Source organism: Nycticebus coucang, chromosome Y (genome assembly GCF_027406575.1).
Source record: "Nycticebus coucang isolate mNycCou1 chromosome Y, mNycCou1.pri, whole genome shotgun sequence".
Classification (NCBI taxonomy): domain Eukaryota; kingdom Metazoa; phylum Chordata; class Mammalia; order Primates; family Lorisidae; genus Nycticebus; species Nycticebus coucang.
Window position 1 is genome coordinate 26,633,752 of NC_069805.1, and position 15,229 is coordinate 26,648,980.

Here is a 15,229-nt window from a genome sequence, read left to right on the forward strand (position 1 = left end):
CTGACAAGTCAGAATAAATACAGTAATAGAGCCATTATGTTAATAAACCATAACAAAAACTGGTTGGTAAGAAGATATTCAGGAAATCAATGTAATTATTTTTCCTTCTGAAAATACAGCAGTAGTTGAGGGGATAAAGGAATCACATATTACTCTTAGGTACAATATTATATTTATAATAGAATAATACAGATTTTCAGGTCCTGAAATATCATGATAATATATAATTCATACATTTGAAATTAATAAAACATATTTTAAAAAAAATTTCCTTGTATTAACAATACCATGAATTTTTATAATAATAAAAGATATTTATTTAATTACTTAACTCAGAAATCCCAACCCTCTCCATTAACTTAAAAGCAGATAATAAAAAGTCAAGCAGAAAGAGAGAGGGAGGGAGTGGGGTGGGGCCTTAGTGTGTGTCACACTTTATGGGGGCAAGACATGATTGCAAGAGGGACTTTACCTAACAATTGCAATCAGTGTAACTGGCTTATTGTACCCTCAATGAATCCCCAACAATAAAAAAAAAAGAAAAAAAAAAAGTCAAGACAGAATATGAGTTTCTGACATGAATCATTTACAAAAAGTACGTGTCTCATGTAAGATAAAATGATGCACTCCTAAAAGTATTTGTCACTAAAACCACTTGATAATGAATGATTTAATCATGTGGTTTTATGTATCATGAAATGAAATCTTAAAAATCTGGGAGTTTGATGTAGGCAAATAATCAGTGTTCTGACAATAAACTATAAAACTAATGGTCCTTAAGTTACTCAAACTAAAATTTCCTCAATTATGACAGTAGTAAAAATAAAATAAATAGCCAATAATTTATGAGCAGGAATAACTGGATAAGAAGTGACATCTTGGCAAAGTCTGAAGAGTTAAGGAAATCAAAATATAGATGACCAGGGCTCCTATGTCTTAGATCTTCAGAAGACACAGAAAAGTGTATTGATTCAAACAAACATTATCCAGTCAGTGTGTTAAGAGCTAGGAAGCTGCATGAAAGCTCAGGGACAGGACTTAAATACAAGTAAAGGGTAAGTATTACCTTGAGGTTTCTGTGTAATATTACTACTAGAAACAATTAAAACCTTTGAGCTACTGTAAACTAGCACTCTCCTTTTCAAAAACCAGCAGTATTTTACTGCCCTTTCTACCAAACTGTGAGGAGGATTGGTAAAAGAGTACCATTTCAAAATCTTTGTTTGGAGCCCTGTATTTTACAACCATGTCCCTGAATGGAAAAAAGCCCCAGCACAACTGTGGTTTTAACTACTTAATGCATCATGACTACCTACTGGGCAAGACCCAAACTCTACCAGGGGAGCACCACAGACTACCCAGGCCACAGACAGGGTAATGGATTTCCTGCTGAATATCACACCAATTCCCACTCCCTCAGGAAGAATAAGAAAGGTTAATCATTTCTTGTTAAGAAAATAATTCCCTGGACTAGCACAAAGAAGGCACTACTATCTTTCCACGTATATGAGGAATTAAACCCGTATAGCCCTCAGTGGCCCAAACAACCATCCCAGAAGTCAGACAGGCAGCATTCTGAAACCTTCCATACCCAGCTAAACATAAGGTACTGATCTGCTATCATCATTCTCTCACAAAATTAAACGCTTTCATTTTCATTTAGCTGCCACTTAAGATTTATAAAAGGTTTGTTTTTCCTTTCATTCTCTTAACTCAAGTCCTCACAGAACATACTTTCCCCATCACAGGTTGCCAATTTTTGGTATGTTAAAAATCCCATCAAGCTGCACTTATTTGATGTGATAATTAACTTTTAATGATGGGTAAGAGAGGTGGATGCTTAAAGTCATTCTGCATTCTATTACTGCATCCATCTAATAAAGGAAAGTTCCTTTATAAAGGTCAAAAAATTTTCTCCTTTTATCAGACACTAAAGACAGACTAACTTTAAAAATATATTAAATTGGGTGGGCCAAGAGGTATGTAACAGACTACAGAGCTTTTATCAGTAACTGCAGAGGTAACAAAATGTCTCTATTATCTATTCTTTTAATTTATGTCATATCTATAATTTTTTAAATTATGATTTTATAACTAGCATTTTAATTCCATAAATACATATATTTCTGGAGATGATGCTTTAATACCTGATATCTAATGACATTATTTCCTAGTATATGACTACCTGTAGGTCTCTGTATACACCTGTAAAAGTTGTGCTATGCACAATCCTAGGGGGCATCATTCGCGTAAGAGACCATAGATCTGTACACATATTTATGATGACAATTTCCTGCCAGAAAATAGTCATGTGTCTTGTTCTAAGAAAATCAATCTATTATAACAGTTTTCCAACATTTGCAAATAAAGCACCTCAGAAAGAGGTGACTTTGTTAATGTTCAGAAAGAAAAGGAGAACAGAGAAGCAGCTGCAAGTCTAGGTAGCTCTTATTCTCTGAAAGTTCCAGGCTGGATGACGGCCCCTTCTCAAGTGAACTCTGAGGAGCACAACTCAGGTAAGGCATACCAGGCTTCTCTGAATTGTACAGCACAGGTTATTTTCTCCCGAATAAAACTTATAAAAATACTAACCTTGAAAATATCATCTGGGATCTTAACTCACTAATGTTTAGTACATATTACATTTGAGTGGATTCAGAATGACAAGGTATGTTGTGGTCACTATATTATACTGGTTTCTTAAAAAAGCCACCATGAGGGTCGCGCCTGTGGCTCAGTGAGTAGGGCGCCAGCCCCATATGCCGCGGGAGGTGGGTTCAAACCCAGCCCCGGCCAAACTGCAACAAAAAAATAGCCGGGTGCTATGGCGGGCACCTGTAGTCCCAGCTACTTGGGAGGCTGAGGCAAGAGAATCGCTTAAGCCCAGGAGCTGGAGATTGCTGTGAGCTGTGTGAGGCCACGGCACTCTACCAAGGGCTATAAAGTGAGACTCTGTCTCTAAAAAGAAAAAAAGGCAAAAAAAAAAAAAAGCCACCATGAGGTGTCACAGTACACAAATTAGTTAAATCACTCTTTCTAAAGTAAACTTGTTATTGTTTTACAAACTTCTTTTCTCCTGATCAACAGCTATGAGTGGCTTATATGTTCATGAATAGAACAAATCTAACAGCCCTAGAAGGACTTTTAAAGGCTCTTTTGCTGAAGGTAAGGATGAGATGCTATGAGGTTGGGATGGTCTTTCCCAAGATCAAACTGTAATAAACTCAGGGCATTTGATAAACACGCATGCCATGTACCAATGTGTTATTGTTTGCAAATTTTTGCTGTGCTTTCACAGGACACAGGGAGCTATACCAAAGCCAGGGTTTACTTTATTATCTGTTAGCTATCAAAACCATGTTATACCACTAAATAAAGTAGAAATAAACTAGTAATAAAAATAACTTAGAAGTTAACATGTATAATGAATTACATATGCATATTAACTTTATTCTAATACTACATAACATTTTAGTTCTTTACCTTAACCTATAAACAAAAAGTCATATATTCCTGCTTTGAAGATGGTGTCATCAATTGGCTAAAAATGTTTTTCACATCACTTAGAAGCCCAGCAGATTTCTATAGCAAAAAACCAAGCCAGAAGTCTTACATTTTAGTTCCAGCTCTGCAGCTCAAAGTGCCTGGGTCCTAGTGCCTTAATCTGGGCTATGGTTTCTTTGAATTTAAAACAATGGACTATATCACTCCAGATTATCTACAGTATCCCTTTAAAAGCAAAAATTCTATTATTCCCTTAGCATTTAAATTATCTGAATCCAAAACTGTTTTCTTTTTTATATTGAGACATGATTTAAAAAAAGAAAATAAGCAGGCATTTCATCTCTAGATAATGCTTTTTTAATTTCAGAAGTTTACTATAGACTTAAAATGATTCATGAAATTAAGTTTATTGTGGAGTAACTGTACATGGCAATCTGCTTGATAATTTAGCAACACAAACAGAGAAAAGACCATCCTATCCTGGGACCCCACAGCACAAGTGGTGGAACAGGGGAGTGAGTGACTATAAACGTGGCCTCAGCAAACACAATGAGCCAGGATGCAACACCAGCTCCATTGTCTACCAAAAGAATTACCCTGGGCAAGCTGCAAGACTCTGAGACTCAGTGCCCTCATCTAAAGTGGAGATAATAATACCTACTTCACAGATTTGTTGTGAGGTGAGAAGAATAGGATCACTGAATTCATAATTTACAACACTGCTTAAAAACTAAGGACAGAGGTCTCTCTCACCTTTTCTCCTTCATTAGAGGGACCCACTTCCAATTCTGTTGGAAGAGCTCTAAACTTTCACTTCCTAAATAAAATCTGTGTTATCCTGAAAAACAAAACAAAACAAAACAAAAAACTAAGGGTAAAGAGGGGCTCAACGCCTGTGGCTCAAGCAGCTAAGGAGCCAGCCACATACACCTGAGCTGGCGGGTTCAAATCTAGCCCGGGCCCGCCGAACAACAATGACAGCTGCAACCAAAATATAGCCTGGTGTTGTGGCAGGTGCCTGTTACTTGGGAGGCTGAATCACAAGAATTGCTTAAGCCCAGGATTTGGAGTTTGCTGTGAGATGTAAAGCCATGGCACTCTACCAAGGGCAACATAGTGAGACTCTGTCTCAAGTAAAAAAAAAAAAAAAAAAAGGGTAAAGAGGAACACTACCTAATTATCCCCATGATTTTTTCATACTCCACTTTATATGGAAAGCCAAACTAAAGAAGAGAAAGTTTATAGTTTTTATCACTTCTATCTTTATATGTCCTCTTCAATAAACACATGCTCTACTTTTTTCAAATTGTAATGTTCCAACAAACCTCTCCTTTAACCATTAAAATGACACCATGTCCCAAAGTCAATATAATGCACAAGTAAAAATTATATTAATTAAAATTACGTTGAAGTAATTTATGGGAATTTATAGGATTAAACACTCTACATAAACTGCTTTTGTGTCAAACTTAAATCTTTTCAACAAAAAAAGATTCTAGAGTTCTAATATGATCAATCTTTTACTCTCTGACAGCATAACAATTACTAGACCCCTTAACTCTGGGGGAACTTTAAGATAAAATCACAACAAATAAAACTTTCTATTATTAAAAATATTGATTGAACAATTAATCCTAAGTAACTTTTATTAATAGAAATATCTTCTCTTTTATACTTGGCAGAGATGCTATTTTGGATTCTCTAACTAGACTAAGGAACGTGCCCTTTGACAGAGCACTAAACTAAAAGGCATTTAAGTTTAAAAGGAAAAAACTTTAGCACTTGCCTTCAGTTCTTTGAAAACACCAGTTGATATCAAATTATACTGTAAGTGTGTTCCAATAATAAGCATAGCTCAGATATCTGGATACCAAATCATATTTCTAATTAATTTTCATTATTTCAGAAATATGTCTCATAGGTGGAAAAATTGTCCCAATAACATAATCCAACTATCACTTAAGCAACCAAATATATACTTCAAATTCATTCTTTGTTGTCAATATGTGGTCCTTCTTATGAAGTTAATCTTCCATCACAAGCTGTGAACAAAGTTCAGCCAAATGGACAATCTTTTCACACGACCTGAGAACTCTTATTTAAATGCATAAATAGATTTAAGTGTGCCAGAAATTTAAGGCTCATTTAACTGATATTTTGTGGCTCACAGGGCATAAGCAATTAATGCCATATTTTTTACACCACTGCTATTCCAGATATTTATAATAACTTATTATATTGAAAATAAGTTTTAAAAAAGTAACAGCTTAGAAAAACCTGTACTTGCACAGGCGGGTGGGAGAGTAGCTCTGTAAAGAGCAGCCATACTATCTGAGTTCTGGCCTCAGAGGAGTCCTGGCACATTCAAAGACCTGAGTCAAGCTGCTTAACAACTTCGAGTCTGTTCCTTTACCTGCAAAATGGGACTAACACCAACTATCTACCTCAGAGCATAGTTATAAAGCAAATAAGATGTCAGTGAAATCACAATGTAATCTTTAAGTTATAGTAACAAGTTTAAGATATTATTACTACGATCCCTTTAAGGGTTAACAGCCTTGCAATAAAGATTTGATGACTAAATTCACCCCGCAGGATGAAACCAAAGAAGTCTCCTCTGTTCAAGCCTTTTATTTGGAGACCATGTCAAAGATGCAGGAGGGTGCTTGAAAAAAATATTTTTGTTCAACTTCGGGAAGCTTAAGCAGACCAGACTGTCTTTGTTAGGGCAAAGAGGAACCTTCTACACTGACAAGACATCTCAAATGCAAATTAGAATATCGTAATTTATTGTGAAGATGTGAAACTGCTTTAAATAAACATGTTCTAAAGGAGACTAAACTATAGAGGGGAGAGGAGGTATCTGCTTTGACCAGTGTAACAGGGCCAAAGAAAGATGTCCTCATATGTCCAGCTGCTAACAGAAAGAGCTCCTAGCTCCTTCTCAGGGAAAAAATGTTTGTTCTCCCCAACTCTGAAGATACTCAATGCATGACAAATTTATTTCTGACCACAGGATTAGAGTTTTTACCATCTTTTAAAAAATAAATATGAATAAGAAAATTGTAAAAAGAGAGGAGAAAATATAAACTACCTTATTTTATTGGTTTGAAAATAAATTCAGCCCTAATTAGAACAGATTGTGATGATCCATGACACATCCTAATTTTACTGGTAGTGAAAGACGTAACAGGATAACAACATATATGAAATAATTCAATTGTAAATGCCATAATTCTTCATTGGTAATATATCAATAAAACTATGTTAATAATGACCTTTAAATAAACTAGAGTACCTCCATACAGGCAACACTGTCAGGGCTTACAATCGTATTTATGCATGACATAATCCCAGAATCACTGGCTTTACTTCATTCAGAGCGGGACTCATTTATAGTCCTCTGATCTTGACACTGACCCATTCCTATAGGCTCAGGTCTCATATACCCAGTACACAGTATAAAACAGAGCAGTTCAATCCAACAAAAAATTAGATACCTGGATTCCAGGACTGGGGGTACAAAGAGATCCAGATCCTAATGGCTTATGATGGTCACAGTTTTTGCCTTAAGATATGAGGTCACCAAAGCCATTCCTTAAAAATGTTCTTACTAACACTATTTCCCCATGGACTGTATCTTAGGGGAGCTCCTAGAACCTAACTTTTCATGCCCAAGACCCTGTGTGTACCCCTATGCAGCCAAGTAATATTTACTGAGTTCCTACTATGTAGCAGGCACTTTTATAGGCATAGAAGATAAAACAATAAACAAAAAGTATCACTCCTACTCTTACCAGATCCCTTATACTGAGGTGGACTCTGTCCTCATCCTACCAAGCAGCCTAATTCTGCTTAGTCATTTAATAGTATCAACTGAGCGCCTACCATGATCTAGATGCTGGGGATACATTGGTGAACAAGAGTCACTGATTATCATGGAACGTATCTAAACTTGGTGTGACAATGTCCAATTCTGACAGTGGTCTCCAAAGTAGCATCCTTGAACCCCAAAACATGAACCAGATATTCCTTCCCTCCCCTCCCTTTCTCCCTTCCTCCTATTCTTAGGTTGTAACTGGGTTATAGCTTTCATGTGAAAGCCCTAAATTAGTTTCATAGTAGGGCTGAGTACATTGGGGGTACATTGAGTACTTTTTCTTTGAGATATCATCTAACACCAGTGAGATTAGCCTATATCACAAAATCTCAAAACCAGAGATGTTGGAATGGATGTGGAGAAAAGGGAACACTTTTGCACTGCTGGTGGGAATACAAATTAATACATTCCTTTTGGAAAGAGATATGGAGAACACTTAGAGATCTAAAAATAGAGCTGCCATTCAATCCTGCAATTCCTCTACTGGGCATATACCCAGAAGACCAAAAATCACATCATAACAAAGATATTTGTACCAGAATGTTTACTGCTGCCCTATTCATAATTGCTAAGTCATGGAAAAAGCTCAAGTGCCCATCGATCCACGAATGCAAAACTGTGGTATTGGGCAGCGCCTGTGGCTCAGTGAGTAGGGCGCCGGCCCCATATGCTGAAGGTGGCAGGTTCAAACCCAGCCCCGGCCAAACTGAAACAAAAAAATAGCCAAGAGTTGTGGTGGGTGCCTGTAGTCCCAGCTGCTCGGGAGGCTGAGGCAAGAGAATCGCGTAAGCCCAAGAGTTAGAGATTGCTGTGAGCCGTGTGACGCCACGGCACTCTACCCGAGTGTGCTACAGTGAGACTCTGTCTCTAGAAAAAAAAAAAAAAAAAATTAATTGTGCTATATGTACCCCAGGGAATATTATGCAGCCTTAAAGAAAGATGGAGACTTTAACTCTTTCATGTTTACATGGATGGAGCTGGAACATATTATTCTTAGTAAAGTTTCTCAAGAATGGAAGAAAAAATTTTTTTAATTGGGCGACACATGTGGCTCAAAGGGGTAGGGCGCTGGCCCCATATGCCGGAGGTGGCGGGTTCAAACAGCCCCGGCCAAAAAAAAAAAAAAAAAAAAAAAATTTTGTATTTAAGAAATAAAAAAACAAATAAAAAGAAGTTCATTATTGTGGGCTCTGTGAACATTGTCAGGTTTCTGGGCCAGACCCTGTTTTGCAGTGGTCCCCCAAGCTGTAGGGAGGATGACAAAACACCATAGAAGCCTGGAAATGATCAATGATGGTGCAAAGAGACTTAATGGGAAAGAAGAGGCCTGATGTCAGTGTCTCAGAAATCTGAGCTGAGATGAATATTAAGCCTGCAAAAGGAGATCCTAGTTATCAAGCTTTTGCGTGATTGAAAATATGCAAATAGGAGGCGGAGCAAGATGGCAGCCCAGTAACAGCTTCCTTGCATCTGGGCACCGTGAGTCTGGGGAGATAGGACTCCAGGCACCTCTGGCTGGTGGGAACTGCCTATCATCACTCCTATGAAGATACAGGGAGTCAGCAAGAGACTTCTGGACCCCAAGAGGAGGACTAAAACAGTGGAAAACCGGCAAGTGGTCACGTGTGTTCAATCCGTCTAAACCCGCCCACAACTGTAAGTTCAGTAGCAGCGAGACTGCAAACCAGAAAGGCCTTACCTGTGAACTGTTTTGATGTCCTTGGACTTGGCACTGAGTTGAACTGCCTTGGGGAAGGAGTGAGCGGGAGTGCAGAGAACTTTGGCTGTTGTCTAGGGCCCCAGTCTGAGCCGCTGAGCCAGACGGAGCTAATAGTGTTTGGCGGTGGGTCACATGGATCCATTGTCAGTGATCTGCCCTGGCAAGCTCCGCCCTCAGGGTCGCAGAGCTAGAAACGGGTGGGAGCTGGTAACCCAGCAACCAAGTAGCCTAAGGGTGGGGTTTGAGCCGCCTTGCAGCCCTAACCCTCAGGGGCAGAGTGAGACAGGTTTTGGCACACTGGGTAAGTGGATAGCCACTTCAGCAGCGATTCCAGCGAGAAAGCTGGGAAAGCTTCTGCTCGCAAGTTTACAAGTTCAAAGTGCCTTTTAGGTAGGCTGAAGAGAGATTTAGGGTGTCTACCTGCTGGGGTTTGAGAAATCAGCAGCCTCCAGTCGTATCAGAACTGTGACTAACATCTCATACCCCAGAAGACCACGTGTTGCCCAGACAAAATTCAATAACATATACAAACTGCTTTCTTTTTGGTTGTGTATATTTTTCTTTTTTTTTTTGTTTGGTTGTTTTTTTTTGTTTGTTTATTTTGTCGTTGCTGATGTTCTTTTGTTTTTTTAATTTCAATCTTTTCCACACAGATCCCTTTTTCTTTCTCAATTTTCCTAGTTTAATTATAGTTTCCCATTGCTGCCTTTTTTAATAACTTCAACTTCATTTTTGCTAGTGTTTCTACCGATATAATTTGGTTTTTGACCCAATTATATCCCCGTAAAGTTTTCTGTTTGCTTCTTTCGGTTTGATTTATAGCATTTTTGTCTTTCCTCTCTACTTGGTGGAGGTGGGGTACTGTGTCTGATCAGGTTAGCAAAGAGCTGCTGACCTCAAGGGAACCACGCAACTGGGCACCCCCAGAAGGTGGGGTTTTTAAAGGTTGTGTCAAAGTACCCTACTGTACACCTATATTGCCCTGTCTCCCTCTTTCTGTGCCTCTCTTCTTTTTGTCAATATTCCTTATACTCACCCCCTCTCCTTTCTCTATCTTTCTTTTTTTCTTATCACTCGGTCCTCCTTTCTTTCATCCCCTTTTTTTTGCTCTTCAACCTTCTCACCCTTTGGTCCTCTAACCCTTAGTCCACAGGCACAAGAACTTCAAGAGCAAGAGGAAGTGAAAGGAAAATTAGGGCAAGGAAACAGATAAAAGAAATCACTCATGAGGAAGAATCAGCAGAAAACTCCAGGCAACATGAAGAACCAGTCTAGAACAACCCCACCAAGGGACCATGAGGTAGCTACTGCAGATGATTCCACCAGTATAGAAATGTTAGGAATGACAGAAAGGGAATTTAGAATACACATGTTGAAAACAATGAAAGAAATGATGCAAATAATGAAAGAAATTGCTAATAAAGTGGAAAATAACCAAAAGGAAATCCAAAAACAGAATCAAATAAGAGATGAACGATATGAAGAATATAAAAAGGATATAGCAGACCTGAAGGAACTGAAACAGTCAATTAGGGAACTTAAAGATACAATGGAAAGTATCAGCAACAGGTTAGACCATGGAGAAGAAAGAATTTCAGAGGTATACGACAAAGTTCTTGAGATAATTCAGACAGTAAAAGAGGCAGAAAAGAAGAGAGAGAAAGCAGAACGTTCACTGTCAGAATTATGGGACTTTATGAAGCGTTCCAACATATGAGTTATAGGAATTCCAGAAGGGGAAGAAGAATACCCCAGAGGAATGGAAGCCATACTAGAGAATATTATAAAAGAAAATTTCCCAAACATCACCAAAGAGTCTGACACACTGCTTTCAGAGGGATATCGGACTCCGGGTCGCCTCAACTCTAACCGAGCTTCTCCAAGACACATTGTGATGAACCTGTCCAAAGTCAAGACAAAAGAAAAGATTCTGCAAGCTGCCAGGAGTAAGTGCCAGTTGAACTACAGGGGCAAATCCATCAGAGTTACCGCAGACTTCTCTAATGAAACTTTTCAAGCAAGAAGACAATGGTCATCTACCTTTAATCTACTTAAACAGAACAATTTTCAGCCCAGAATTCTGTACCCTGCTAAGCTAAGCTTCAAAATTGACGGAGAAATCAAATCATTTACGGATAGACAAACATTGAGGAAATTCGCCACAACAAGACCAGCTCTACAGGAAATACTTCAACCTGTTCTGCACACTGACCACCACAATGGATCAGCAGCAAAGTAAGAACTCAGAAATCAAAGGACAGAACCTAACCTCCATGCTGATGCAAAAGATAAAACTAAGCAATGGACTCTCACCAAATAAGACGAATAGAATACTACCACACTTATAAATTATCTCAATAAATGTTAATGGCTTGAATTCCCCACTAAAGAGACATAGATTGGCTGACTGGATTAAAAAACACAAGCCATCCATTTGCTGTCTGCAAGAAACACACCTGGCTTTAAAAGACAAATTAAAGCTCCGAGTCAAGGGTTGTAAGACAATTTTTCAGGCAAATGGAATTCAGAAGAGAAGAGGAGTTGCAATCTTATTTTCAGATACATGTGGATTTAAAGCAACTAAAGTCAAAAAAGACAAAGATGGTCACTTTATATTGGTCAAAGGAAAACTACAACAAGAAGACATTTCAATTCTAAATATTTATGCACCCAATTTAAATGCTCCCAGATTCTTGAAGCAGACCTTACTCAGTCTGAGCAATATGATATCTGATAATACCATCATAACAGGGGACTTTAACACACCTCTTACAGAGCTGGACAGATCCTCTAAACAGAAATTAAACAAAGATGTAAGAGATTTAAATGAGACCCTAGAACAACTATGCTTGATAGACGCATATAGAACACTCCACCCCAAAGATAAAGAATATACATTCTTCTCATCACCCCATGGAACATTCTACAAAATGGATCATATCCTGGGACACAAAACAAATATCAACAGAATCAAAAGAATTGAAATTTTACCTTGTATCTTTTCAGACCATAAGGCACTAAAGGTGGAACTCAACTCTAACAAAAATTCCCAAGCCCACCCAAAGGCATGGAAATTAAACAATCTTTTGTTGAATAACAGATGGGTGAAGGAAGAAATAAAACAGTAAATCATTAACTTCCTTGAGCATAACAACAATGAAGACACAAGCTACCAAAACCTGTGGGATACTGCAAAAGAAGTTTTGAGAGGAAAATTCATCGCTTTAGATGCCTACATTCGAAAAACAGAAAGAGAGCACATCAACAATCTCACAAGAGATCTTATGGAATTGGAAAAAGAAGAACAATCTAAGCCTAAACTCAGTAGAAGAAAAGAAATATCCAAAATCAAATCAGAGATCAATGAAATTGAAAACAAAAGAATCTTTCAGAAAATTAATGAAACAAGGAGTTGGTTTTTTGAAAAAATAAATAAAATAGATAAACCATTGGTCAGACTAACTAGAAATAGAAAAGTAAAATCTCTTATAACCTCAATCAGAAACGATAAAGGGGAAATAACAACTGATCCCACAGAGATACAAGAGATCATCTCTGAATACTACCAGAAACTCTATGCCCAGAAATTTGACAATGTGAAGGAAATGGATCAATATTTGGAATCACACCCTGTCCCTAAACTTAGCCAGGATGAAATAGACCTCCTGAACAGACCAATTTCAAGCACTGAGATCAAAGAAACAATAAAAAAGCTTCCAACAAAAAAATGCCCTCGTCCAGATGGCTTCACTCCAGAATTCTATCAAACCTTCAAGGAAGAGCTTATTCCTGTACTGCAGAAATTATTCCAAAAAACTGAGGAAGAAGGAATCTTCCCCAACACATTCTATGAAGCAAACATCACCCTGATACCAAAACCAGGAAAAGACCCAAACAAAAAGGAGAATTTCAGACCAATCGCACTCATGAATATAGATGCAAAAATTCTCAACAAAATCCTAGCCAATAGATTACAGCTTATCATCAAAAAAGTCATTCATCATGATCAAGTAGGCTTCATCCCAGGGATGCAAGGCTGGTTTAACATACGCAAGTCCATAAACGTTATCCACCATATTAACAGAGGCAAAAATAAAGATCACATGATCCTCTCAATAGATGCAGAAAAAGCATTTGATAAAATCCAGCATCCTTTTCTAATTAGAACACTGAAGAGTATAGGCATAGGTGGCACATTTCTAAAACTGATTGAAGCTATCTATGACAAACCCACAGCAAATATTTTACTGAATGGAGTAAAACTGAAAGCTTTTCCTCTTAGAACTGGAACCAGACAAGGTTGTCCTCTGTCACCTTTACTATTCAACATAGTGCTGGAAGTTCTAGCCAATACAATTAGGCAAAACAAGGAAATAAAGGGAATCCAAATGGGAGCAGAGGAGGTCAAACTCTCCCTCTTTGCTGACGACATGATCTTATACTTAGAGAACCCCAAAGACTCAACCACAAGACTCCTAGAAGTCATCAAATAATACAGTAATGTTTCAGGATATAAAATCAATGTCCACAAGTCAGTAGCCTTTATATACACCAATAACAGTCAAGATGAGAAGCTAATTAAGGACACAACTCCCTTCACCATAGTTTCAAAGAAAATGAAATACCTAGGAATATACCTAACGAAGGAGGTGAAGGACCTCTATAAAGAAAACTATGAAATCCTCAGAAAGGAAATAGCAGAGGATATTAACAAATGGAAGAACATACCATGCTCATGGATGGGAAGAATCAACATTGTTAAAATGTCTATACTTCCCAAAGCTATCTACCTATTCAATGCCATTCCTATCAAAGTACCTACATCGTACTTTCAAGATTTGTAAAAAATGATTCTGCATTTTGTATGGAACCAGAAAAAACCCCGTATAGCTAAGGCAGTTCTTAGTAACAAAAATAAAGCTGGGGGCATCAGCATACCACATTTTAGTCTGTACTACAAAGCCATAGTGCTCAAGACAGCATGATACTGGCACAAAAACAGAGACATAGACACTTGGAATCGAATTGAACACCAAGAAATGAAACTAACATCTTACAACCACCTAATCTTCGATAAACCAAAGAAGAACTTACCCTGGGGGAAAGACTCCCTATTCAATAAATGGTGTTGGGAGAATTGGATGTCTACATGTAAAAGACTGAAACTGGACCCACACCTTTCCCCACTCACAAAAATTGATTCAAGATGGATAAAGGACTTAAATTTAAGGCATGAAACAATAAAAATCCTCAAAGAAAGCATAGGAAAAACACTGGAAAATATTGGCCTGGGGGAAGACTTCATGAAGAAGACTGCCATGGCAATTGCAACAATAACAAAAATAAACAAATGGGACTTCATTAAACTGAAAAGCTTCTGTACAGCTAAGGACACAATAACCAAAGCAAAGAGACAACCTACACAATGGGAAAGGATATTTGCATATTTTCAATCAGACAAAAGCTTGATAACCAGGATCTATAGAGAACTCAAATTAATCCACATGAAAAAAGCCAACAACCCCTTATATCAATGGGCAAGAGACATGAATAGAACTTTCTCTAAAGATGACAGACGAATGGCTAACAGACACATGAAAAAATGTTCATCATCTCTATATATTAGAGAAATGCAAATCAAAACAACCCTGAGATATCATCTAACCCCAGTGAGAATGGCCCACATCACAAAATCTCAAAACTGCAGATGCTGGCGTGGATGTGGAGAGAAGGGAACACTTTTACACTGCTGGTGGGACTGCAAACTAGTACAACCTTTCTGGAAGGAAGTATGGAGAAACCTCAAAGCACTCAACCTAGACCTCCCATTCGATCCTGCAATCCCATTACTGGGCATCTACCCAGAAGGAAAAAAATACTTTTATCATAAGGACACTTGTACTAGACTGTTTATTGCAGCTCAATTTACCATTGCCAAAATGTGGAAACAGCCTAAATGCCCACCAACCCAGAAATGGATTAACAAGCTGTGGTATATGTATACCATGGAATACTATTCAGCCATTAAAAAAAATGGAGACTTTACATCCTTCGTATTAACCTGGATGGAAGTGGAAGACATTATTCTTAGTAAAGCATCACAAAAATGGAGAAGCATGAATCCT